Genomic DNA, 26761 nt, shown 5'->3' with positions numbered 1-26761 from the left:
AAGGCAGATGCTGGTTCTTCTTAACGGCCAATCACCCTATCATCTTCCTCTAATAAATTTCCCTTTTCTTTCCTGACTGTGCCCCTCACTCTCTTTTTCTCCACACCTGCCTTACAATGTCATAATGTCTTATGGACTTCCAACTAAATTCTCAAAATTTTTTAATTTGCCAAAATTTGGATATCTCACATTCTTCTCATCAGAATTTCCATTGCTGCATTCCTGTTTTCAGCTGGGCAAAATATTTCACACCAAGACATGTCATAGGCCACTAACTAGCCTTGCAGGGAGAATGACTCTTGGCAGTTTCCCACTCCAAGCCAGATTAAACAATAAGTGTAAAATATGCATTAGAGATATATGCAAGTACATAGGTATTTTCATATAAAAAACAACCAGTATAAACTAAGAATCCCTACGTTAAAAAATTTATGAATTAAGACATGTGTGAATTAACATGCACTGGGGTGACTGCAGTGATAAAGAACCCGTCCACCTAATGCAGGAGACTCAAGAGACAAAGGTTCAATCCCTGGGTTGGGAAGATCCCCTGGAGTAGGAAATGGCAACCCACTCCAGTGTTCTTGCCTGGAAAATCCCACAGAGGAGCCTGGTGGGCTACAGTCCATGGGGTCACAAAGAGTTAGACATGACTGAGCATGCATGCACTAGCTCAAGTTTACATTTGAGCCCTGAATAGTCTAATTGGTAAATTTAATCATACCTCAGTTGTATAGCTCCTTCTGCTCTATACAGAAATAAAATTTCAAAATCCTTTATTAATATCTTAGTCCTGTGGATATGCTCACAGAAGGGGACCTGAAGAAATGGCTCATGTGCTTACAACACAGCTGATAGGAATGTGGGTTCATTGTGACAAGGGACACAAAATGTATGACCTTCCTATGAATAACTAGGGGGTGACCCCTGTACCTCTACGTGGCTGCTGGGCAGGACCAGTGGGACAGGACTCGATACTGGAAGAAAAGCTACAGTATTCAGTGGGGAAGCTTGCCACCTAGAGTGTGTTTGGTTCTGGTGGGCCATAAATGGTCCTATAAGGGCTTTGAACCTCTCTTTTCAAGGAGAGAGAAAAAAATTAAAAATAGGTTCCAACTATATGCCATTCTGGAAAAGGCAAAACTATGGAGACAGTAAAAAGATCAATAGTAGCCAGAGGTTCATGGGGAGAGGAATACAGAGTACAGAATTTTTTATGAGCAGTGAAAACATTTTGAATGATATTATAATGATGGATACATGTCATTATATCCATCTCGATGTGGGGATGGAACTCAGGTCTCCTGCATTGCAGGCAGATTCTTTGTCATCAGAGCCTTAAGGGAAGGCTATATGTCATTATACTTCTGTCCAAATGCATGGAATGTAAACACTATTCACTTCATTAAAGTGGACCCTGAGATGAACTGAGCACCTTGGTGATTATAATGTGTTCAATGGAGTTCATTTTTGGTTTTTTTAAAAAGGTACCACTCTGCTGATAATGGCTATACATGTAATAGGAGGGGGTACATGGGGGAATTTCTGTACTTTCTATTAGATGTGTTGTATGCCTAAGACTGCTTTAAAAAAAAAATGTTTCAAAAAAATTAACACTCAAGGATTGTTTTTGGTGAAAATTTGTTTCATTTTTATATATGTTTCAGTTCAGTTCAGTTGCTCAGTTATGTCCGACTCTTTGTGACCCCATGAATCGCAGCATGCCTGGCCTCCCTGTCCATCGCCAACTCCCAGAGTTTATCCACACTCACGTCCATTGAGTCAGTGATGCCATCCAGCCATCTCATCCTCTGTTGTCCCCTTCTCCTCCTGCCCTCAATCCCTCCCAGCATCAGGGTGTTTTCCAATGAGTCAGCTCTTCGCATGAGGTGGCTGAAGTATTGGAGTTTCAGCTTCAGCATCAATCCTTCCAGTGAACACGCAGGACTGATATCCTTCAGAATGGACTTGTTGGATCTCCTTGCAGTTCAAGGGACTCTCAAGAGTCTTCTTCAACACCACAGTTCAAAAGCATCAATTCTTCGGTGCTCAGCTTTCTTGACAGTCCAACTCTCACATCCATACATGACCACTGGAAAAACCATAGCCTTGACTAGACGGACCTTTGTGGGCAAAGTAATGTCTCTGCTTTTGAATATGCTATCTAGGTTGGTCATAACTTTCCTTCCAAGGAGTAAGCGTCTTTTAATTTCATGGCTGCAATCACCCTCTGCAGTGATTCTGGAGCCCAATATGGCTTCCCTGGTGGCTCAGTGGGAAGGAATCTGCCTGCCAAGCAGGAGTCACGGTTTCCATCCCTGGGTTGGGAAGATACCCAGGAGAAGGAAGCAGCAACTCACTATAGTATTCTTGTCTGGGAAATCCCATGGACAGGGGAGCCTGGCAAGCTATATTCTTTGGGGTTGCAAAAGAGTTGGACATGACTTATCGACTAAACAACAACAATGCATTATGCACGTGTGTTTGTTGAACTGTGATGCAAAATAAAATTTTTAGATCAAAAAAGTTTACAGGTCACTGTAAATTTATACTGGCTAATAAAATCACAAATTTATCTCATAAAAATATCCTACATCTGAAGGAGAGTTGTGGTACTTCACAACTGTACACTCTAGTGTACAGTCATCTTTTGTTTTAACTTGTGATAAAAATGTAGGTTGTGGTTTTTATTGTAGCATATTTTTTTTACATTTTTACCACAAAGTAGAAGGCTATGCAGTAAAACTAATCTAGCCTCTACATAAAGTCAGTGACATCCAAAGGGGAAATGTATCAATACTAGAATAAAAGACAATCATTTCAAGGAGGAAATTGATATGAGCCTGGAGGTCAATGGAGATAAATGGGCTAGGGTGGGAGTGAATAGGCTAGTCTGGGAGACTTCACCACAGAGGTAACCTTTAGAGACAAAAGAATGAATGACACCACATAAAGAAATGTTGAGAGAGAAAACAAATTGTTCTATGTCTCTGACATCTGCAGGTAGTGTAAAGGACCAGAAGCCCGTCCCACCAAAGAGACTAAAATAAAAGGGAATGTAAAAAGGGATATGGAGCAGTGTGGTATTATGCAAGGCAAGGAAACAGCATGTTTTCAGAAGGAAAGCACAGTCAGTTTCGTCACTTGCTACTGTGAGTTTAAAATCAAAACAATCTGTTGGGTGGCAAAGAAACTGTCCTTATAAATGACTCTAACCAGATAAACTTACTAGATATGAATATTTCCTTTATCATGGGTAGGATGATAAGTCAGATATGGAGGGCTGAAGAGTTAATAGGACACGAGGAAGCAGGATTTTTCAGAAAATGTGAATGGATATGAAAAATATAAATTGATATTGAAAACAAGTTAATGCCTCCTGATCCTTAAAAACATCTCTTGATAAGTCACAGCATTTGCTATTTATTGAAGAAGTCATGTATCCTTTTGTAAGAGGATCTAGATAAATTAATTTTAATATCTTTTTATCTTATTAAGGTTTGTCAGGTAATTTTATATTAATATACATGCACTTGTTTGAATCTTACTTGGAACACTTCTAAATTTTCCTTTAAATCATCTATTAATATCTTAATAACTATATTATACATTTCTTCCTTTACATTGTACATAATGCTTAAAAATTTACCCCTATTTGTAAGTCAACTGGCTTTAAAATTTACCCCTATTTATAGGTCCACTGACTGCCTTTATATCGACACAGCAATTTATAAAGAAATAATTAAAATTTTACACAATGCATTAAAACATGTCCATGGAAATTCATTGTGAAACTTTTTTTTTTTTTTTTTTAAATAAAGGTGGCTGCTATTCTAAGGGAATACTTAAAAAATTACAATGAATTTAATTCTAAAGTCTCACTTGGCTAATATTTTCCATCTTACCATTACCAAACTTGTCACAAGAGCTATTAAAAACATTCAGATTGTCTGTTTTGATTTAATTCAATTACCTAAAAAATATGAAAGCACTTTAACTGTAAACTCCTAGCTAATAATGCCTACTTCTGCCATCTGGTGGCAGAAGCAAAAGGTATATTCATTACTGGTCACAAGGCTGTAAAACAGGCCTCAGTGAACAATCACAAATTAACATCTCAGATTGCAGGTATCATTCTTCACTTGAAAAACTTCAACATTTATAGTTTTTTGTTTTTTAACAGGACAATGCTCTCTGTAGTTTTTTGAAACATTACTAGCTTCATGCTGAGCAGATTAGCAATGCCTTATTCTAATCGATTGCTTTCACTTTTCACTTTCATGCACTGGAGAAGGAGATGGCAACCCACTCCAGTACTCTTGCCTGGAGAGTCCCAGGGACGGGGGAGCCTGGTGGGCTGCCGTCTATGGGGTTGCACAGAGTCAGACACGACTGAAGTGACTTAGCAGCAGCAGCAGCAGCAGCATTCTAACAACGGAAGCATCAATTTTAAAGCAACGATCAAGTTAGACATTAAAACTGGATAATAAAACTCCATTTATTGTACATATACAGCAATTTATAGCATGTCTAATTTTTTAAATTAATGATCAATATTTCTCAATAAAGCTTTTCAAGGAATTGATCTTTTTTATATAACTTGGTATGTCTGATCTGCCACAGTACATAGAACTCAGCTTTTAAAAATCATTTTACATGAAGACATATTTTTTAAAGAGTAATTTGAAATATGAGAAAATTTATTTGCCTTATAGACATTTTAGTATATTTTTATACTTGTTTTTTTTTTATTTTAAACAATTTATTTTTTTTCATTTTATTTTATTTTTCATTTTATTTTATTTTTAAACTTTACATAATTGTATTAGTTTTGCCAAATATCAAAATGAATCCACCACAGGTGTACATGTGTTCCCCATCCTGAACCCTCCTCCCTCCTCCCTCCTCCCTCCCCATTCCATCCCTCTGGGTCGTCCCAGTGCTCTAGCCCCATGCATCCAGTATCGTGCATCGAACCTGGACTGGCATCTCGTTTCATACATGATATTTTACATGTTTTTTCATTTAAAAAATTAAAATTTTATTTTAAATTCAAAATACTACATTTAATTATTTATATATCAGAGAATCACAGAAATGAGTTGGGAGAACTATTAGGTGTCACAGGGTTCATTTATCTGCTCCAAGGATAATTTTTTTCTGTAATGTAGTTCACAAGTAGCAATCAAGCTCTGCTCATATATTCTACATAATAGAAAAATTCTACTACAGTCCTGGAGTTTGGCAACACCCATCCCCAGAGAATTCTTCTAAGACCCTATAATGTACTTTCCTGTACATCAACCCCACTGGCCTTGGTTAGCTCTATGGAGCCCTGTAGAGTAAATTTGTATTCTTTAATATCCGAAGATAATTGTCATGATACAACCACTCACCTTTCTCTTTAGCAGAAAGTTACCTAGTTCCTGCAGCTATTCCCCATATGCCATAACATCAATTTCTCCACCAATCTGGTCTTTTTTATTCTAGTTTGAAAATACAGAGCTTAAGACTGACCTCTCTTCTCCAGGGGTCATCAAACTGAACCAGCAGTGTTTACCTTTAAGTCCTTTCCATGTGTGCTCTTGTTTCACAGAAAGCAACTTGGGTTAAAGAGAGGATCACTAAGCCAAGAAACAGAAGTGTGAGTTTGCATCTCAACTCTATCACTTAATAGGGCTATGATCATGAATATCTGATAATCTCTCTGAATTTTAGACTCTTCAACAGCAAAACTGACATTATAATGCTTAATGAAATACAGGTCATTGTTTCCAATAAGAATTTCTCACTGTATTATCCCCTTGTTTGAAATCTTTCAAAGACCTCTCTTGTGCTGAGGATGAAGACAAAGCTTCTTAGCGTGGCTTAAAAGGCACTGCAAACTGGCCTCCAGCATTATCTTACCTATCACACATCGAATTTCCCAAAATTCTATCTCATTTTAGGAACACGGGTCATCTCTCCATCTCTTACTCTCTCCATGGTACACAGTTTTAGCACCTGTGCCCCCTTTTCCAGGAATGCTCTTCACTCTCCTCCTCCCCTTGCTGCTGCTGCTGCTGCTGGTAAGTCGCTTCAGTCATGTCCGACTCTTTGCGACCCCATAGACGGCAGCCCACCAGGCTCCGCCGTCCCTGGGATTCTCCAGGCAAGAACACTGGAGTAGGTTGCCATTTCCTTCTCCAATGCATGAAAGTGAAAAGTGAAAGTGAAGTCGCTCAGTCGTGTCCGACTCTAGAGACCCCATGGACTGCAGCCCACCAGGCTCCTCCGTCCATGGGGTTTTCCAGGCAAGAATACTGGAGTGGGGTGCCATCGTCTTCTCTGCCTCCTCCCCTTCAGATCAGATCAGATCAGATCAGTCGCTCAGTCGTGTCCGACTCTTTGCGACCCCGTGAATCGCAGCACGCCAGGCCTCCCTGTCCATCACCAACTCCCGGAGTTCACTGAGACTCACGTCCATCCTCCCCTTACTCATCCTTAATTAAAGTGTCATCTCCTGACCTCTGTAGCAAAGTCAGTTTTACCTAATACATGGTTTTGCAGCACCTTGTAGTTCCTTTCACTTATCTCAATTTCAGTTCTACTTGTATTTAAGCAATTACTTGATATGTCTGTCCTCTGAAGTGAAGTGAAGTCACTCAGTCGTGTCTGACTCTTTGCAACCGCGTGCACTTTAGCCCGCCAGGCTCCTCTGTCCATGGGATTCTCCAGGCAAGAATACTGGTGTGGGTTACCATTTCCTTCTCCAGGGGATCTTTCCGACCCAGGAATCGAACCTCGGTCTCCCACATTGGAGGCAGATGCTTTAACCTCTGACCCACCAGGGAAGTCCTCTAGTAGATTTTAAATTGCATGAAGGCAAAGACCATATCTGTTTTTGTTTTCAATTCTTAACTAGCTTTTAGTCCAGTACTTGGTATGTAATAGATAATCAATAAATATTTATAAATAACGAACTGCAGTTCATGGCTGCCAAAGAAACCAAAATTTGAGCAGCAGGGATTCTGGAAAGAAGAAAGGCACAGGGATATAAGCCCAATATTTAGCAATGGTTTTCTCTTCAAGGACTTTTTTGACCCCAAGATGCAGAAAGTTGTAAGTTAAGAAGGTAGGAAGAACCACTGAAAAAGAGACTAGAATTCTTATTAAGAAACTGCTGCGAAGAACACAGTGAGCACTTTAGGTGCTCAGTTGGGACCTCTGGAACTATTTAGGGTTTTTCTATCTTTTCAGGCTACGCAGGTAGCCTCTTGGAAAATACTGAAACAGTGGGAGGTTTGACTTATAAAATAATTCAAAAGTAAAATCTTTCTCCTTCGCTCTTACCTTTGCACCACCCCCCGCCCCTTAGCACATAAGACCATCAAATCCTTGTCATAAGACATCTTGTATCACTTTTTATTTACTATGCTTCATTACCATCTTATTACATTTTCGTAGGATCATCTTAAATTACTGTCTCTCAGGAGAAGGCGGATCTACTCTACCTAAGAACTGTAATTTGTATCCAATCTATCATCCTGCCATATTCCAAGGGACTTTCTTTTCATATGGCTGTCACAGGTGATCATTAAAGGTGATCAGTCCATCTTCCAACTTGCAGGGAACCTACATTTATTGAAATTATAAGGTTTCCTCAAAATTTCTAATATTCACTTGTTTCTACTTATAGAGATATATTAACTTTATAGCTATTAATAGATACATGTTTTAAACAGCAAACAAAAGAGTCCTAAGTATTAGTACTCTAGACTAAAATCTATTTGAAACAAAAGACTATCAATTAAAACACTTAAAATAGCTGCTCAGAACTCTCTGATCTTTCCTAGTAATTTTACTTCTTACTATGCTAGTTTTTTTTTTTTTTTAACTTTCTATTCTAAAAACAAATATTTTGAATATGATTTGGGGATTTTCTTCTGTTTCTGCATTTGTAATCTACTTTTTTTTTCTGGGAGGTGTGAAAAATAGAGAAACGTAGGCATTAAGATGAAAAAAGAGAATAAAAGCATATGAATAATTCACCAAATGAAAAGCGTACAAATTAAACTCTGAATAATCACAGACAGTTTATATATTTTATTTCTCTTAACACTTTTACTTCTTTTATAAAATGAGTATGCTTAATATTATTTCTCTCAGGGGATCAGATGTTCATTTTTTCAGACCAATATTAAAAATACATTACTGTCTTTATTTCCAAAATCCAAGTAGGTGCTTTTCTCAAAAGAAAATGTTATTTTTTTAAACCATGTCTGGAAAAAAAGGAATAGTTGCTTATTTCAGAAAATTACTGAGTTATACAGTCAGATCATGACAAGAAACTGAATTGCAAGCTGATACATGTAAGAAAATATAAATGATTTGGGGGTAGTTTTTAGAAGAATTTTTGATTTCTCTGTAACTTGTATGAGAGTCAGTCACAAGCAAAATAGTTAATAAGGTTTTGTGAGTGACGCTTACTCCTTGGAAGGAAAGTTATGACCAACCTAGATAGCATATTTAAAAGCAGAGACATTACTTTGCCAACAAAGGTCCGTCTAGTCAAGGCTATGGTTTTTCCTGTGGTCATGTATGGATGTGAGAGTTGGACTGTGAAGAAAGCTGAGCACCAAAGAATTGATGCTTTTGAACTGTGGTGTTGGAGAAGACTCTTGAGAACCCCTTGGACTGCAAGGAGATCCAACCAGTCCATCCAAAAGGAGATCAGTCCTGGGTGTTCACTGGAAGGACTGATGCTGAAGCTGAAACTCCAATACTTTGGCCCCCTGATGCAAAGAGCTGACTCATTGGAAAAGACCCTGATGCTGGGAAAGATTGAGGGCAGGAGGAGAAGGGGACGACAGAGGATGAGATGGCTGGATGGCATCACCGACTCGATGGACATGAGTTTGAGTAGACTCCAGGAGTTGCTGATGGACAGGGAAGCCTGGCGTGCTGCGGTTCGTGGGGTCACAAAGAGTCAGACACGACTGAGCGACTGAACTGAACTGAACACTTTTGTATATCTCCTTTTGTCTGACTGACCTCTCCCTGTCCTGATGTCTGTCTAATAGTCACTACTGAGGAGCCAATCAGGATTCTGCCAAGATTGAAAACATTCTTCCCCATCATCTCTCATCATGAAGACCAAGTCCTCAAAACCATCGCCTATGGCTAAAAACCTCCTGTATGAGAAGATTAGTGGGAAAAGAACTAAGTCTTTTCCTTATAGCATAAGCAAAATGCAAACCAAAATACATGGGCTTTCCTCACATTCTTTTCAATCAGTCTTTTGTGTTTTGATGACATGAGAAAGTGGTAATTTTCCATAAATGACCTATACTTAATTAAGCATAGCAGTCCCTCTATTCCCCAGGTGACTATCCCAGAACCCTCCCTGCCCATGGATACAAATTCCATGGATGTTCAAGACCCTTATAGTAAATGGTACTGTATATGCATATAACCTATGCATATCCCCCCAAATGCTTTGAGGCATCTCTAGATTACTTATTACAAATGAACTTATTTACAAAATAAAAAACAGATTCACAAACATTGAAAACAAACATGGTTATCAAAGGGGAAAGTGGGGGAGGGATAATTTAGGAGTTTGAAATTAACAAGCATACACTAGTATGTATAAAAAAAGATGAACAGCAAGAACCTTTTTTATAGCACAGGGAAGTAAAGTCAATAACTTATAATGGAAAGGAATCTGAAAAATAATATATATGTATACTCATATATAACTAAATCACTTTGCTCTACACCTGAAAGTAACACAAAGCTGTATGTCAAATATACTTCAATAAAAAAATAAATAAATAAAAACCTAGCACAATGGAAATGCTGGGTAAACAGCTGCTGGCATGTAGCAAATTCAAGTTTTTATTTTTAAAACTTTCTAGAAATTTTTCCCCAAATATTTTCATTTCATGGTTGGTTGAATCTGTGAATATCCCTGGATATGGAGGACCAAATGTAAATGCCTACTGTTTATATGGAATTTATAACAATGTGACTTGGCATTTATAAAGTGTATCACTCTGATTTTATACATGAATAGAGCAAACTCAAATCTTGTCAAATAAGCAAATTACTATTCACACTGAATATGTGGTTCCCACAATCACTATCAGGAGCTCAATTATTTCTAAGCTTAGAATACTTTCATCTCCTTCCAAATTTGCTCCTAAATTCAGGGACCATAAATAAATGAGATTGAGAACAGCAATTTGGCAATCTCAAGGTTCCATCTCAGACTCTCTGTTCCTGCCATCTTGCTCTTCCAACTTCCTTCTCTCCTACTGTCTCATACGTGGCCTCATTTTCTTTACCTTACTGTATTTGGAACTGACCTTTAGTTCTTTCATCTTCCTGGCTTGAAAGAAGGTTGTCTGGACAGTGTGGAATGATGTGCGACTTATTTTGTTGCCCTGAAAAACACTGTGTACCTTGCGTTGTGCAAAACGCATTTGACTGTGGAACTAAGGTAGCATAAGCCTAGACAATCTGTCAATCTTCCAAAATACAATTTTTACTGTTAATCTTTTAGTGCACAGTGAAAACAATGAGAATAAATGACAGAATTAGTGACAGCTTTCAGATCTGTTTTGCCAAAGAATGCATAACCATCTCAAAGTCAGCTGATTCTTAGAATCATAAATTAGGAACTATAGAAAGCCTTTACTCCACAAAAAACAAGCACAGATTCTTCTTCACTCCTTTATTTTGTAGTTCAATATTCTTTTATGATTGTTTTGAAAATAACTATTTTTTATATAACCAGATTTGAAGACATATATAAATGATGATAAATGTCATCTATTTATTTATGCCACTAGTTTTATTAATGTGAACAGGAATGAGCAAGTATGAGTTTGTATATAACTTATGATAAAAGGGTGTCTATTTTCAGAAGGCAGAAATTTGATCTTTTTAGATAAGGGATCTATTAATAACAACTAGGAAAAGCTTGAAAGCATAGGAATTTAAGGTTCCTTTCCAATGTAAAAACATAAATCTGTAGAAACGACTAGTACTAACAGTATCAATTTTATGTATTGATTAATTACAATAGACTTTTATATACTGTTATGTAAACAGCTTATGTTTAACATTAATCTGAGTCCAATCACTTGAAAATAATTTCCAAAATCTGCTAATATGAATCTTTAATTATTGCTAATCATTGGATCTCATTACCTGCAATATTTATAGGCTCTGTCTCACAACTATCACATTGGACAGAACTGTCCTAGACTTTTAGAATGAACTCTCAATTATCTTCAACAGTATACTTAAGGGGGGCTCACTTGTCATTTAAATGCACTGGATTTTATTCTTATAGGCTCTCATTATCACACCAATCTTTCACCTTCAACCTACATATTAGTTTTAACCTACATATTAGTTTTAATAGTGACCAAACAGAAAACATTCTAAAGCCAAATTTAAATGAATTTTGGATAATCTAAAGCTTTAGATTCATGTCATTTATCCCTACAGAGAAGTCAAAACATGAAATTTAAGACTGCATTAAGACAGAATTAGAAACTGTGTTTCAATTATAAGTCCCTTATTAACTATAATCTCATGTGTTATTCCGTTTATAAATCTAAATCTGTTTCTTCCATTGTAAGATTCAGGGCATATAATATTATTGCTTGTTTTCAAGGATTGCTATAAGAATTAAATGAAAAAATGCTTTAGAAAGTATTAAATAAAATGTATCCATGTAACTTGTGAAACATTTAGTATATTCTGTAAAATGTCACCCAGTCCAACAATTTTATTTCCCCCATCTCAACAACTGTCTGGAGGTAAGAATTTTGGAAACAGAGTTTAAATTAAAATAATATAATCATTTGAATCAGCTGTAATGAGGTGGATGAAGCTGGAGTCTTTTATACAGAGTGAAGCAACTCAGAAAGAAAAACACCAATACAGTATATTAACACATATATATGGAATTTAGAAAGATGGTAACGACAACCCTATATGCAAGACAGCAAAAGAGACACAGATATAAAGAACAGACTTTTGGACTCTGTGGGAGAAGACAAGGGTGGGATTATTTGAGAGAATAACATTGAACTATGTGTATTACCATATGTGAAATAGATGACTAGTCCAAGTTTGATGCATGAAACAGGGTACGCAAGGCCGGCGCACTGGGACAATCCAGTGGGATGGGATGGGGAGGGAGGTTCGGGATGGGGGACACATGTACACCCATGACTGATTCATGTACATATATGGAAAAAACCACCACAATATTGTAAAGTATTAGCCTCCAATTAAAATAAGTTAATTAAAAAATAAAATAATCAACAGGAGGTAATGGAAAAGACAAAGCATAAGAACAAAGACTAGGAAAGAGAACATGTAGAAAACTAAGAATCTATTTTTAGTACTCCTTTCTCTTTGCAGAAAGACTAGATACTTTGTTTTAAAATAAAGCTTATAAAATAGAGCTATCATTATGACTTGAGCTACCACTTACATGCTAAAACTGTATAATGTGCATATGTTATATCCGATATAATTTCACTTCTTAAAAGAACTCATATAAAACAAACTACCGGAAAGAAATAATATATTGATTTTTCTGTCATGGTAATTAAAATAATTTTCATTTCAAATCCAGCGAGTTTTTAAGAATACAATAGGAACTTATCCAAGAAATTCCCTTATATTAAGAGTATTCTAAATAGGAATAAAATGAATACTTAAGGACAAAGTTTGAACTTTAATTCAAAACACCCTGGTCCTTTAAACATACCTCACTGATGTAATGAGAAGTCTTTATTATACTTTATAAAAAGTTGAAGAGTTTCTTAAATCTAGATTTGATGTAAGTGAAAGTTGCTCAGTTGTATCCAACTCTTTGCAACCCCATGGACTATATATACAGTCCATGGAATTCTCCAGGCCAGAATACTGGGGTGGGTAACCTCTCCCTTCTCCAGGGAATCCTCCTAACCCAGGAATTGAACCCAGGTCTCCCACATTGCAGGCAGATTCTTTGCCAGCTGACCACAAGGGAAGCCCAAGAATATTGGACTGGATAGCCTATCCCTTCTCCAGCGGGTCTTCCTGACCCAGAAATTGAACAAAGGTCTCCTGCATTGCAGGCAGATTCTTTACCAACTGAGCTACTTAATTTAATGGATGATGTTTGTGAACAGAAGACCTAGTTATATTTAAAGGTATTAGCTATTTTAAAAAAGAAACCAACCTAAGACATTTGAGAAGCAATGCATATTCAAATCCACTCAGTTCAGTTTTTTCATGTCTAGCACTTCAGTTTAGTTCAATTCAGTTCAGTCGCTCAGTCGTGTCTGACTCTTTGTGACCCCCATGAATCACAGCACACCAGGCCTCCCTGTCCATACCCAACTCCCAGAGTTATTGTGGGTCACAATAAATTGTGGGAAATTCTTCAAGAGAAGGGAATACCAGACCACCTGACCTGCCTCTTGAGAAACCTGTATGCAGGTCAGGAAGCAACAGTTAGAACTGAACATGGAACAACAGACTGGTTCCAAATAGGAAAAGGAGTATGTCAAGGCTGTATATTGTCACCCTGCTTATTTAACTTATATGCAGAGTACATCATGATAAACGGTGGGCTGGATTCAGAAGCACAAGCTGGAATCAAGATTGCCGGGAGAAATATCAATAAGCTCAGATATGCAGATGACACTACCCTTATGGCAGAAAGTGAAGAAAAACTAAAGAGCCTCTTGATGAAAGTGAAAGAGGAGAGTGAAAAAGTTGGCTTAAAGCTCAACATTCAGAAAACTAAGATCATGGCATCTGGTCCCATCACTTCATGGCAAACAGATGGGGAAACAGTGGCTGAATTTAAGTCTTTGGGCTCCAAAATCACTACAGATGGTGATTGCAGCCATGAAATTAAAAGACGCTTACTCCTTGGGAGGAAAGTTATGACCAACCTAGATAGCATATTGAAAAGCAGAGACATTACTTTGTCAACAAATGTCCATCTAGTCAAGGGTATGGTTTTTCTAGTAGTCATGTATGGATGTAAGAGTTGGACTGTGAAGAAAGCTGAGCACCAAAGAATTGATGCTTTTGAACTTTGGTGTTGGAGAAGACTCTTGAGAGTCCCCTGGAATGCAAGGAGATCCAACCAATCCATCCTAAAGGAGATCAGGCCTGGGTGTTAATTGGAAGGACTGATGTTGAAGCTGAAGCTCTAATACTTTGGCTACCTGATGCGAAGAACTGTCTCATTTGAAAAGACCCTGATTCTGGGAATGATTGAGGGCAGGAGGAGAAGGGGACGACAGAGTATGAGATGGCTGGATGGCATCACCGACTCAATGGACATGAGTTTGGGTGAGCTCCAGGGAGTTGGTGATGGACAGGGAGGCCTGGTGTGCTGTGGTTCATGGGGACACAAAGAGTCGGACACAACTGTGCGACTTCCTGAACTGAAAGGAAAATAAAAATCTTCCTTTATTTAATGCTTTTAGAGATTTCTTCTTTGAATTGTTCTCAGTGCTTACAGCATCACTTGTGTATGTAAACTATAAGTCATTTAAACCACAGAAATGAAGAAATTTGAAATCAGTTCTCAAAGTATTTTTCAAAGGATATTAAAGTTGTCACATACAAACAACAAGTAGAGGCTATTTAGAAGTAAATTTGAGAGTAAATTATGTGTGCAAGAGCTAGGTGATGATCTATTTATTCAGAGTGAGTAGATAGTAAGGTGAGGTGGCAAGTGACAATTGACAACAAAAAAATTGACTTTAAATGGGAGGAAAGAGAAAAGATGGTAGCTGAAGGATATATGCAGAATAAAGGTTAGCATGTTTTGTTGTTCTCGTCTTGCATGTTTTTGGTGCTATCTCATCTGATAGGAAGAACCACCTGTTTTTAAACATCAACTGGAAGAATCAAAAGGAGATGAAGGAGACAATCTCAATGAAAATATAAGACTGGGACAAAAAAAATTTGCTTAGAGCTCTGAGAATGTTGAAGAGGGTGGAATACAGCCCTCCTGTGACTGCCTAGGGAAGCCCCTGAAGGAAGATGCTACCATTTTAATAGGAAGGAAATCACTGGCAAGTTGTATGTGAGTTTTAGAGACACAGCAGCAGGACATTGAGGACTTTCTTTAAGATTTATTTTTTCACTAAGAAGTAGGAAAATTGCTGGAAGCAAGGAACATTATTGGAAGAGCAACACAGCTAGAGGTGTGTCCTCAGAGATGAGAGAGGCGTAGCACATGTGCAAAGCATCGTTTCAGACTGGAGAAACCAAACTGATTTGAAGACTTCAGGTTGCTGGAGAGTGTGAGCAAAATGAAGTTGGAAAGCATGGCAATTTTTGTACCACTTTAGGGCTGGTAAAAAAAAAAAAAAATTCTATATACAGTCCTCACAAGCATACATTAAGGGAGGCACCACAATTGCTTCTTCATAGAAGAGAAAACAAAAGAGTTCAGTGGGGTCAAATGGAATGTACCATCGTCAGTGCAATGAATGTTAGTTACACAGTCAGAAAATGTACTTCCTCCTGACAGTGGCCAAGGATTCCTCTCTGATTTCATTCTGTGTGCCAAAGACTGTGGGCCACTGCAGAGAACTCACTTCAATTCTGTTCTTTACCTATGAAGATTTTGGTTTTTCAATTGATGACATTTTAAAACATTATTTTTGAGCATCTGTCTTAATGACTGCTTATTTGGGACTTCGAAGGGAATACTGCTTTTGGCTTGGAAAGGTTATCTTGTATTGAAATAACTTTGAGGAAGGTTGGCTTCCAGTGTGTCACAAAATTCTCAGTCTTTAATATGCTAATGAGTGAACTGACTTCAAAGTAGAATGGCATAACACACTCAATATTTTAAAAAACATTTATTCATGAGCACTTTTTTCATTAAACATCTTGTAGGACTTATTTTCCACAAGGAAAAAAAAAAAAAACTTTGGGAAATATGACAAAATATTTTTACACTCACACCTAATCCATTCCATTATATGATAAGGACTTGTCTTACCATGCTTGACTTACATTTTTAAAAGAGCTTAGAAAATCCATGCAGCTATTATAAGAACATGTTTATTATTTATAATATTGAATGTATATCTAAAAAGGAACATGATTTTCATGTTTGAGATTAGGATGCATACATTTCTTCTCCCAGTCAAATTCCAGATTTATGCAATCCACCCCATTCCTAGAGAACACTAGTTTAATCCCTTTACATGGTTTAGTGCTCTTATATTTCGTATCCTTTAAGCTGCTGTCAAATAGTCTTCCCTAAAAATTATGATTATCTACTCAGTAGCTGAACCTGATGTACCATTTTGTTCCTCAAATCTGCTCTCCTTGTATAAACAAGCACGAGACGTATTAAAGATCAGTGGTAGTGTTTGCTTGCAACTTTTACTGAACATGTCTCATAATTCAAAAATGAAGTGTATATAGAAAGGATTAGGGTATTTTAAAACTTTAGTTTTCTCCAGAGAGGCTTTCATTTTTCTACCATAAGCTTAAAAATGAACAAACACTCAAAAAAGGTTTGGATTTGCTAAGAATCCTTGACTACAGGACTGCTGTATTCGTTTTGCTCTAAAGAAACCTGGCAATTAAAACAGCCCAAAACCCATGAAGGCTTGTTTAATATTTTAACACTTATGGCCATATCCACACCACAGAAAATGTATTGCTAAATTAACCACAACTGGAGACTATTTCAAATTGCTTCTAAAAAAATCAGCGATAATTAAACCACCAGGGATTTCTCAGTGGATACTTATGTGCTATTTTCATCTAAAACAGTATTTGTAATTTAGCTGAGTACAGAATAGTTTAAAGTAAGATAGGCAGGGAGCTGCTGGATGATGAGTTAATGTGAGACAACAAAGGCCAGAACAGGCAGAAGCAAGTTATTTAAGACATCTTGATGCACAACTTCAACTGAGGTGGAGTAGTCAGACTTGGACAGTGACAATACTGTGAAATGGGCAAAGGTTGCCTCCTTCAACTTAAGCTATTTTCTTTTGTCACCTCTGTGTACACAAATACACACACACAGACAAATACTTATTCATGTGTGGGCACATACATACACACTCATAGATACGTATACATTGTATACAGTCAGGTGTTTTTTCATCCATAATATAAAACAGAATTATACAAATATGATATACAGTAATACCTCACATTAATATTTAGAATAAGTTAATAAAAATGCAAATACAGAAGTGGTAGAAATTGAAAAACAGCTTCAGAAAGAACCTACAAAATCTTCATGGAGAAGATAGTATTAAAGCTAAATCATATTACAGATATGTATATTTTTTGACTATAATGATCTGGGTTGTGGAGAATATTTAAGCTGATGAGAACAGTGCTTTAGGAAGAAAATGCTCAGAGAATGGTAAGTGATCCACTGGGATTGAACTCAAGATAAAAATGTTGAAAGCTGAGAGGTGGGGGATGGGGAGTTGAAAAATATAGTGAATTATAGAACTCAAAAGATAGTTTGTGGAATTACTGTCAAATATCTTTAAGGCCATAGAAAAATATGCATCTTATTTTATAAGCTGTGATGAATCGTCAATGGTATTTAATAATTAATGAAATCCATGACTGGTAAAAATCATTTTGGTTATAAGAGAAAATACAATTATCAACTTATATTGGCACAACTTGATGATTTTCTGACTTTAGGATGATATTAAAGCAATACTCATTCAGTAGGAACTATGCATCTAATTTTGAATTTTAATCTCTTCCTGGGATAACAATGTGCAGTAGGATATTCTCTTATGTGCTGGGCAGTGGCAGCAAGCCATAGCTCCTAGTCAGTCTATGATCAAGAGGATAAACAACCAATATACTTCCAACCATTCTGTACTCAGATAATCATTCTGTTTGTCATTTCCTGTGCAACATTCAATACATTACAGGAGATATTCAATATTTTATTATATTATACTAGTCTTTCTGTAGATGATTTTGCCCAACCATAAGCTCACCTAAGTTTTCTGAGCATGTGTAAGGTAGGCTAGGCTAAATTATAATGTTCTGCAAATTAGGATTATTGAATGCACTTTTGACTTACAATATTTTCAATTTACAATGGGTTTAAGGGGATGGGGCTTTCTCAATGGCTCAGTGGTAAAGAATCCACCTGCAACACCAGAGACACAGGATCCCTGGGTAGGGAAGATCCCCTGGAAGAAGAAATAACAACCCACTCCAGTTTTCTTGCCTGAAAAATCCCATGGACAGAGAAGCCTGGCAAGCTACAGTCCATAAGGTCGCAAAGAGTTGGGCAGACACAACTGAATGACTGAGCACACACACACAACCCCTATCTTAAGTCAGGAAGATCTGTACACTACTGCAGAAGGACAAGGGAATAGGTGATGCCATGGGATTAAAAGGTAACTGCAATAGCAAGTGGATGGAAAGGATAGAACAGATGAGAGGCAAGGCATAGGTCATTTTTGAAGGGTATATGTTAATAAAAATAGTAAGAATAATCTAGAAGAGATTAAGAATAATATCAAGGTTTCTATTCAAAGAGACTGGATGATTAAAATGTTATAAAAAACTGGGCACATAAAGGACTCATATAATTTTCAACATTGAGGCAAATGAAAGTGAAAGTCACTCAGTTGTGTCCGATTCTTTGCAACCCCATGGACTATACAGTCCATGGAATTATCCAGGCCAGAATACTGGAGTGGGTAGCCTTTCATTCTCCACGGGATCTTCCCAACCCAGGGATCAAACCCAGGTCTCCCACTTTGCAAACGGATTCTTTAGCAGCTAAGCCACAGGGGAAGCAAATAGATGATTATGTCTGAAGGTTAATAGTGGAATGATATAATAGGTTCAAATTTTAGTTGAAAAATGAATTTCAAACATCATAGATCCTATGAGGAAAGTATTGTGGGAACACAAGAAGATCAGAGAGAGTCCTTTCAAACAAGAGAAATCATTACAATATGTGAATTAATAAGGCCATCACTGAGCATGAATAAGGCCATCACTGAGTATATCTGTCAAATGTTGAATGTAATTTACTGAAACGGTGTGCCTTTTCTGAGCTGCAAGTGAAACAAAAGGTAGAACGACAAACAAATTTAAGTTCTGCAAATAGTGTCTCCAACCAAATATCAACCAATACTCCCTTGTGTGCATTTATCAGGAGAGATGTTAGACATTGTCCCAGACACTTTAATACAGGTGCAATGAAAATTCTCAGCACTGTGGTTTTACTTATCAAACAAACACAGGGAAGGACAGGGAAGCCTGGCGTGCTGCAGTCCATGGGGTCGCAAAGAGCTGGACATGACTGAGTGACTGAACAACAACAACACAATGTAAAATTATGTGTTATCACATTTTGATACTATAATTGTACTACTTTCCCACTGACCATAGAATAAAGGGCATATGGTTTACATGGCTGTTCAAAACCTACAGTCTTCCTGTTTCCAAGATTACCTCATCATGAGTACCATATTACAGCTTTATCTCATTCATTACCTCACACCCTCAACTCAGAGTCTAATGGAAATACAGTGAAGTGATATAGCAGGAGGTGAAAATTCAGTAAATACTAGTTCTTGATGTATTTATTCCTATTTTATATTCTCAAGAGCATAATGGAAGCATCAGTATCATTGCCACTCATCATCATCATCATTTTTTTCATCCTGGAAAGAGTAGTCTCCTAATATACATATTCCTAACTTTCTAACATATCTAGCAGTACTCAACTTGCATATAACAAACATCACACTATAATATTGGTTATATAACTTTCCTTAGACCTTTCACTCAATAAAGATAGTAATCAATTTTGCTTGTAAATAATCCTTATCTGTCTCCATTTATATGGTCTTAGCCCTTTCCACAATGGCACTCCACTCCAGTAGTCTTTTCTGTAAAATCCCATGGACAGAGGGGCCTGGTAGGCTGCAGTCCATGGGGTCGATAAGAGTCGGACATGACTAAGCGGCTTCACTTTCACTTTTCACTTTCATGCACTGGAGAAGGAAATGGCAACCCACTCCACTGTTCTTGCCTGGAGAATCCCAGGGATGGAGGAGCCTGGTAGGCTGCAGTCCATGGGGTCACGGAGAGCAACTTCCCTTTCACTTTTCACTTTCATGCATTGGAGAAGGAAATGGCAACCCACTCCAGTGTTCTTGCCTGGAGAATCCCAGGGATGCGGGAGCCTGGTGGGCTGCCGTCTATGGGATCGCACAGAGTCGGACATGACTGATGCAATTTAGCAGCAGCAGCAGCTGCCCTTTCCACATGAAATTAAGCGGAATTATTTTAAATCTGTTGATGTTAAATCTCAAATCCTTCAATAAAATTGAATTTATATGAATCCCAGTTTTCAGAAACCATTAAATTAATCCACAGTGACTTAAGTCAACATTCTGTTGCTCTCGCTATTCAGTCCAGCTCTTTGTGACCCCATGGACTGCAGCATGCCATTATTTATTTGGCCGCCCTGGGTCTTAGCTGTGGCACACAGAATCTTTAGTTGTATCATGTGGGCGCTTAGTCACAGCATGTGGGATCTAGTTTCCTGACCAGGGATTGAACCCAGGCTCCCTGCATTGGGAGCGCAGAGTCTCAGCCACTAAGACCACCAGGGAAGTCCCCAGATTTGTTTTACGCTATTGAAGTCAAATCTCAGTACAAAATCGATCCTTTCACAGAAGTGAGATTATACTGGAGGTAACATAAGAAGGAATCTCTCTACATGATCTTTCATATTAGTGTTCTATGTTAATATTTTTGTCAAAATAAAACAAAAACTTTGCTATGACATCACAAAGAGAAAGTAAAAGAAACAGGCTAATTCAAATCAAATTATGGAGAAGTAAAGAAAAAATGTCTTATTACATTAGTCATGTGACATGTTGGGAGGTAGAGCATTAATGTTCACTTTCTTTGATTTTTCCCTCTCCTTCTTCTCTCTTCCACCCCTCTCCACCTGTCCCTTCTTCCCTTTTTCCTCTCCTTTCTTTTGTTTTCTTGCTTTGTTAAAAACAACACTAGTTCATTAGTTAAAAACAACAACTTAAAAGAGGACTGTTATAGCTAAGAGTGCTATGAAAAATATCAACTATAGGTAATAAAATTCACAAAATTCAAAATGAGATAGTATTTCATTTCTGGCACATATTACACAACTGTATATGGAGGTGCTATAATTTAGTCAGCAGGAAGCTTTCCATCAATGTGACAGTCTTATTAGCCTCTGAAGAGGTGAAAACACAAAGGACGTAGTTATTGTTCTTGAAAATATGTTTCTGTTAGCTCTTTTTTCTCTAGTCATAAAATGCCCTATGGAGTTATTTACCAAAATGTTTTGGAGATTTTAAACTCAGTCTAAACATTTACTACATTTTAATATTTCTTGGTTTATTTTGACCATGGCACTACAAAAGGCAATCACAGGAGTAAAAAGCTCTTCAATAAACAAATTCAAAAACAGTTTTCCTCAAAGCCAAATTGCAAAACAACAACAACAACAAACAGTTGAACACATGACATGATTTCTGATTTTACCCAGCTCAGAAAATGCTTCCCTGTTACAGCGCTGATGCCTGAAAGTCCAGCATTAAAGATTATTTCCCTAAATATAAAATATTACCTTCTGTTTAGATGTAAGTACTGCTGTGAACAGGAGCCATGTTAAGATGTTTCAGTCAGTTGTAAGGTAAAGAGGAAGGTATTTATTCCTTCCATGGGAAGGTAGGGACAGGGGAGAAATTTTAAAAAATAAATAAAAACTCCAAATAACAGAGATGGAAAGAAGAGAATCAGAATGAGAAGGTACCAAGTTTTTACTTTATTTTTTAAAATGTTTATTAAATTAAGGCAACGGACGACACAGAAGCGCAGCGGCTGCACCAGAGCACTGCAGAGAGGAGCTACCCCATGCCTAAGGTCAGAGGCTGCGACTGAGAGCACCAGGCTGTGACGGCGCAGGAGGAGCCAAGAGGAGCTATCCCACGTCTGAGGTCAGGGGTGGCGGCTGAGAGGAGCTACCTCACGTCCAAGGAGCTGCAGCTGCGTGGGCGCAGGAGGGCCGAGAAGAGCTACTCCACATTCAAGGTCAGGAGGGGTAACCTCATGCAAGGTAAGGAGCAGCGGCTGTGCTTTGCTGGAGCAGCCGTGAAGAGATACCCCATGTCCAAGGTAAGAGAAGTCCAAGTAAGAAGGTAGGTGTTGCGAGAGGGCACCAGAGGGCAGACACATTGAAACCATAATCACAGAAAACTAGCCAATCTGATCACACGGACCACAACCTTGTCTAACTCAACAAAAATAAGCCATGCCACGTGGGGCCACCCAAGACGGATGGGTCATTGTGGAGAGGTCTGAGAAAATGTGGTCCACTGGAGAAGGGAATGGCAAATCACTTCAGTATTCTTGCCTTGAGAACCCAATGAACAGTATGAAAAAGCAAACTGATAGGATACTGAAAGAGCAACTCTCCAGGTCGGTAAGTGCCCAACATGCTACTGGAGATCAGTGGAAAAATAACTACAGAAAAAATGAAGGGATGGAGACAAAGCAAAAACAATAAGCAGTGGTGGATGTGACTGGTGATAGAAGCAAGGTCCGATACTGTAAAGAGGAATATTGCATAGGAACCTGGAATGTGAGGTCCATGAATCAAAGCAAATTGGAAGTGATCAAACAGGAGATAGCAAGAGTGAACGTCGACATTCTAGGAATCAATGAACTCAAATAGACTGGAATGGGTGAGTTTAACTCAGGTGACCATTATACCTACTTCTGTGGGCAGGAATCCCTTAGAAGAAATGGATTAGCCATCATGGTCATAAAAGAGTCTGAAATTCAGTACTTGGATGCAATTTCAAAAACAACAGAATGATCTCTTTTCATTTCCAAGGCAAACCATTCAATATCACAGTAATCCAAGTCTATGCCCCAACCAAAACGCTGAAGAAGCTGAAGTTGAACGGTTCTATGAAGACCTACAAGACCTTTTAGAACTAACACCCAAAAAAGATGTCCTTTTCATCATAGGGGACTGGAATGCAATAATAGTCAAGAAACACCTAGAGTAATAGGCAAATTTGGCCTTGGAGTATGGAATGAAGCAGGGCAAATGCTAATAGAGTTTTGCCAAGAGAACGCACTGGTCATAGCAAACACCCTCCTGAAACAACACAAGAGAAGACTCTACACATGGACATCACCAGATAGTCAACACTGAAATCAGACTGATTATATTCTTTGCAGCCAAAGATGCAGAAGCTCTATACAGTCAGCAAAAACAAGACAGGGAGCTGACTGTGGCTCAGATCATGAATTCCTTACTGCTAAATTCAGACTTAAATTGAAGAACATCAGGAAAACCACTAGACCATTCAGGTATGACCTAAATCAAATCCCTTATGATTATACAGTGGAAGCGAGAAATAGATTTAAGGGACTAGAGCTGATAGAGTGCCTGATGAACTATGGATGGAGGTTTGTGACATTCTACAGGAGACAGGGATCAAGACTAGCCCCATGGAAAAGAAATGTAAAAAAACAAAATGCTGTCTGGGGAGGCCTTACAAATGGCTGTGAAAAGAAAAGCGAAAAACAAAGGAGAAAAGGAAAGATATAAGCATCTGAATGCAGAGTTCGAAAGAATAGCAAGGAGAGATAAGAAAGCCTTCCTCAGAGATCACTGCAAAGAAATAGAGGAAAACAACAGAATGGAAAAGACTAGAGATCTCTTCAAGAAAATTAGAAATACCAAGGGAACATTTCATGCAAAGATGGGCTCGATAAAGGACAGGAATAGGATGGACCTAACAGAAGCAGAAGATACTAAGAAGAGGTGGCAAGAACACAGAAGAACTGTACAAAAAAGATCTTCAACATAATCACGATGATGTCATCACTCACCTAGAGCTAGACATCCTGGAATGTGAAGTCAAGTGGGCCTTAGAAAGCATCACTAAGAACAAACCTAGTGGAGGTCAATGAATTCCAGTGGAACTATTTCAAATCCTCAAAGATGATGCTGTGAAAGTGCTGCACTAAGATCAGATCAGATCAGTCGCTCAGTAGTGTCCGACTCTTTGCGACCCCATGAATCGCAGCACGCCAGGCCCCCTGGCCATCAACAACTCCCAGAGTTCACCCAGACTCACGTCCATCGAGTCAGTGATTCCATCCAGCCATCTCATCCTCTGTCGTCCCCTTCTCCTCCTGCCCCCAATCCCTCCCACCATCAGAGTCTTTTCCAATGAGTCAACTCTTCGCATGAGGTGGCCAAAGTACTGGAGTTTCAGCTTTAGCATCATTCTTTCCAAAGAAATCCCAGGGCTGACCTCCTTCAGAATGGACTGGTTGGATCTTCTTGCAGTCCAAGGGACTCTCAAGAGTCTTCTCCAACACCACAGTTCAAAAGCATCAATTCTTTGGCACTCAGCCTTCTTCACAGTCCGGTTCTCACATCCATACATGACCACTGGAAAAACCATAGCCTTGACTAGACGAACCTTTGTTGGCAAAGTAATGTCTCTGCTTTTGAATATGCTGTCTAGGTTGGTCATAACTTTCCTTCCAAGGAGTAAGCGTCTTTTAATTTCATGGCTGCAGTCACCATATGCAATGATTTTGGACCCCCCAAAAATAAAGTGTGACACTGTTTCCAGTGTTTCCCCATCTATTTCCCATGAAGTGATGGGACCAGATGCCATGATCTTCGTTTTCTGAATGTTGAGCTTTAAGCCAACTTTTCCCTCTCCACTTTCACTTTCATCAAGAGGCTTTTTAGTTCCTCTTCACTCTCTGCCATAAGGGTGGTGTCATGTGCATATCTGAGGTTTTTGATATTCCTCCCGCAATCTTGATTCCAGCTTTTGTTTCTTCCAGTCCAGCGTTTCTCATGATGTACTCTGCATATAAGCTAAATAAGCAGGGTGATAATATACAGCCTTGACGTACTCCTTTTCCTATTTGGAACCAGTCTGTTGTTCCATGTCCAGTTCTAACTGTTGCTTCCTGACCTGTATACAGATTTCTCAAGAGGCTGGTGGTCTGGTATTCCCATCTCTTTCAGAAGTTCCCACAGTTCATTGTGATCCACACAGTCAAAGGCTTTGGCATAGTCAATAAAGCAGAAATGCATCCTTTTCTGGAACTCTCTTGCTTTTTCCATGATTCAGAGGATGTTGGCAATTTGATTTCTGGTTGCTCTGCCTTTTTTAAAACCAGCTTGAACATCAGGAAGTTCACAGTTCACATATTGCTGAAGCCTGGCTTGGATAATTTTGAGCATCACTACTAGCATGTGAGATGAGTGCAATTGTGTGGTAGTTTGAGCATTCTTTGGCATTGCCTTTCTTTGGGATCAGAATGAATTTAAAGAGATGGAAATACCAAACCATCTCATATGTCTCCTGAGAAACCTGTATGTAGGTCAAGAAGTAACAGAAACCTGTATGGAACAAGTGATTGGTTCATGAATGAGAAAGGAGTATGACAGGGCTGTCTGCTGTCACCCTGTTTATTCAACCTATACACTGAGCATATCATGAGAAATGCTGGGCTGGGTGAGTTACAAGTTGGAATCAAGATAAGTGGAAGAAACATCAACAACGTCCAATATGCGGAAGATATCCCTGCAGATGGTGACTGCAGCCATGAAATTAAAAGACACTTACTCCTTGGAAGGAAAGTTATGACCAACCTAGACAGCATATTCAAAAGCAGAGACATTACTTTGCCAACAAAGGTTCGTCTAGTCAAGGCTATGGTTTTTCCTGTGGTCATGTATGGATGTGAGAGTTGGACTGCAAAGAAAGCTGAGCACCAAAGAATTGATGCTTTTGAACTGTGGTGTTGGAGAAGACTCTTGAGAGTCCCTTGGACTGCAAGAAGATCCAACCAGTCCATTCTGAAGGAGGTCAGCCCTGGGATTTCTTTGGAAAGAATGATGCTAAAGCTGAAACTCCAGTACTTTGGCCACCTCATGCGAAGAGTTGACTCATTGGAAAAGACTCTGATGGTGGGAGGGATTGGGGGCAGGAGGAGAAGGGGACGACAGAGGATGAGATGGCTGGATGGCATCGCTGACTCGATGGCTGTGAGTCTGGGTGAACTCTGGGAGTTGTTGATGGCCAGGGAGGCCTGGCATGCTGCGATTCATGGGGTCGCAAAGAGTCGGACACGACTGAGTGACTGATCTGATCTGATACGATCTGATCCCTTTAATGGCAGAAAGCAAAGAGGAACTAAACAGCCTCTTGATGAGGGTGAAGGAGGAGGAGAGTGAAAGAGCCACCTTAAGACTAAATATTAAAAAAAAAAACAAACAAACAAACAAAAAATACTAAGATCATGGCATCCACTCCTACTACTTCATGGCAAATAGAAGGGAGAAAGGTGGAAGCAGTGACAGATTCCCTCTTCTTGGATTCCAAAATCACTGCAGATGGTGACTGCAGCCATGAAATCAGAAGACAATTGCTTCCCCACAGGAAAGCTATGACAAACCTAGATAGTGTGATGAAAAACAGAAACTTTATTCTGCTGACAAAAGTCTGTACAGTCAAAGCTATGGTCTTCTTAGTGGTAATGTATGGTTGTCAGAGCTGGACCGTAAAGAAGAACACCAAAGCATTGATGCCTTCGAAGTGTGGTGCTGGAGAAGAATCCTATAAGTCCCTTGGACAGCAAGGGGATGAAACCAATCAATCTTAATGGAAAT

At 38.5% G+C, this 26761-nt stretch overlaps 1 protein-coding gene and 1 non-coding gene across 4 annotated transcripts in view; one reads left to right on the top strand and one right to left on the bottom strand.

The window, feature by feature from the left end:
• SPAG16 (sperm associated antigen 16) overlaps positions 1–26761 on the bottom strand; it is a 1067980-nt gene that overhangs the window by 615267 nt on the left and 425952 nt on the right. The gene's annotated exons all lie outside the window — the stretch shown is intronic.
• Positions 797–922, top strand: LOC112443670 (small nucleolar RNA SNORA11). Its single transcript, XR_003032079.1, has one exon. It is a non-coding gene; the product is annotated as a small nucleolar RNA SNORA11 (small nucleolar RNA).

Source organism: Bos taurus, chromosome 2 (assembly GCF_002263795.3).
Source record: "Bos taurus isolate L1 Dominette 01449 registration number 42190680 breed Hereford chromosome 2, ARS-UCD2.0, whole genome shotgun sequence".
In the NCBI taxonomy this organism is placed as follows: Eukaryota; Metazoa; Chordata; class Mammalia; order Artiodactyla; family Bovidae; genus Bos; species Bos taurus.
Note: the sequence above shows the minus strand (reverse complement) of the source record. Positions and strands in the feature narration are given on the sequence as shown.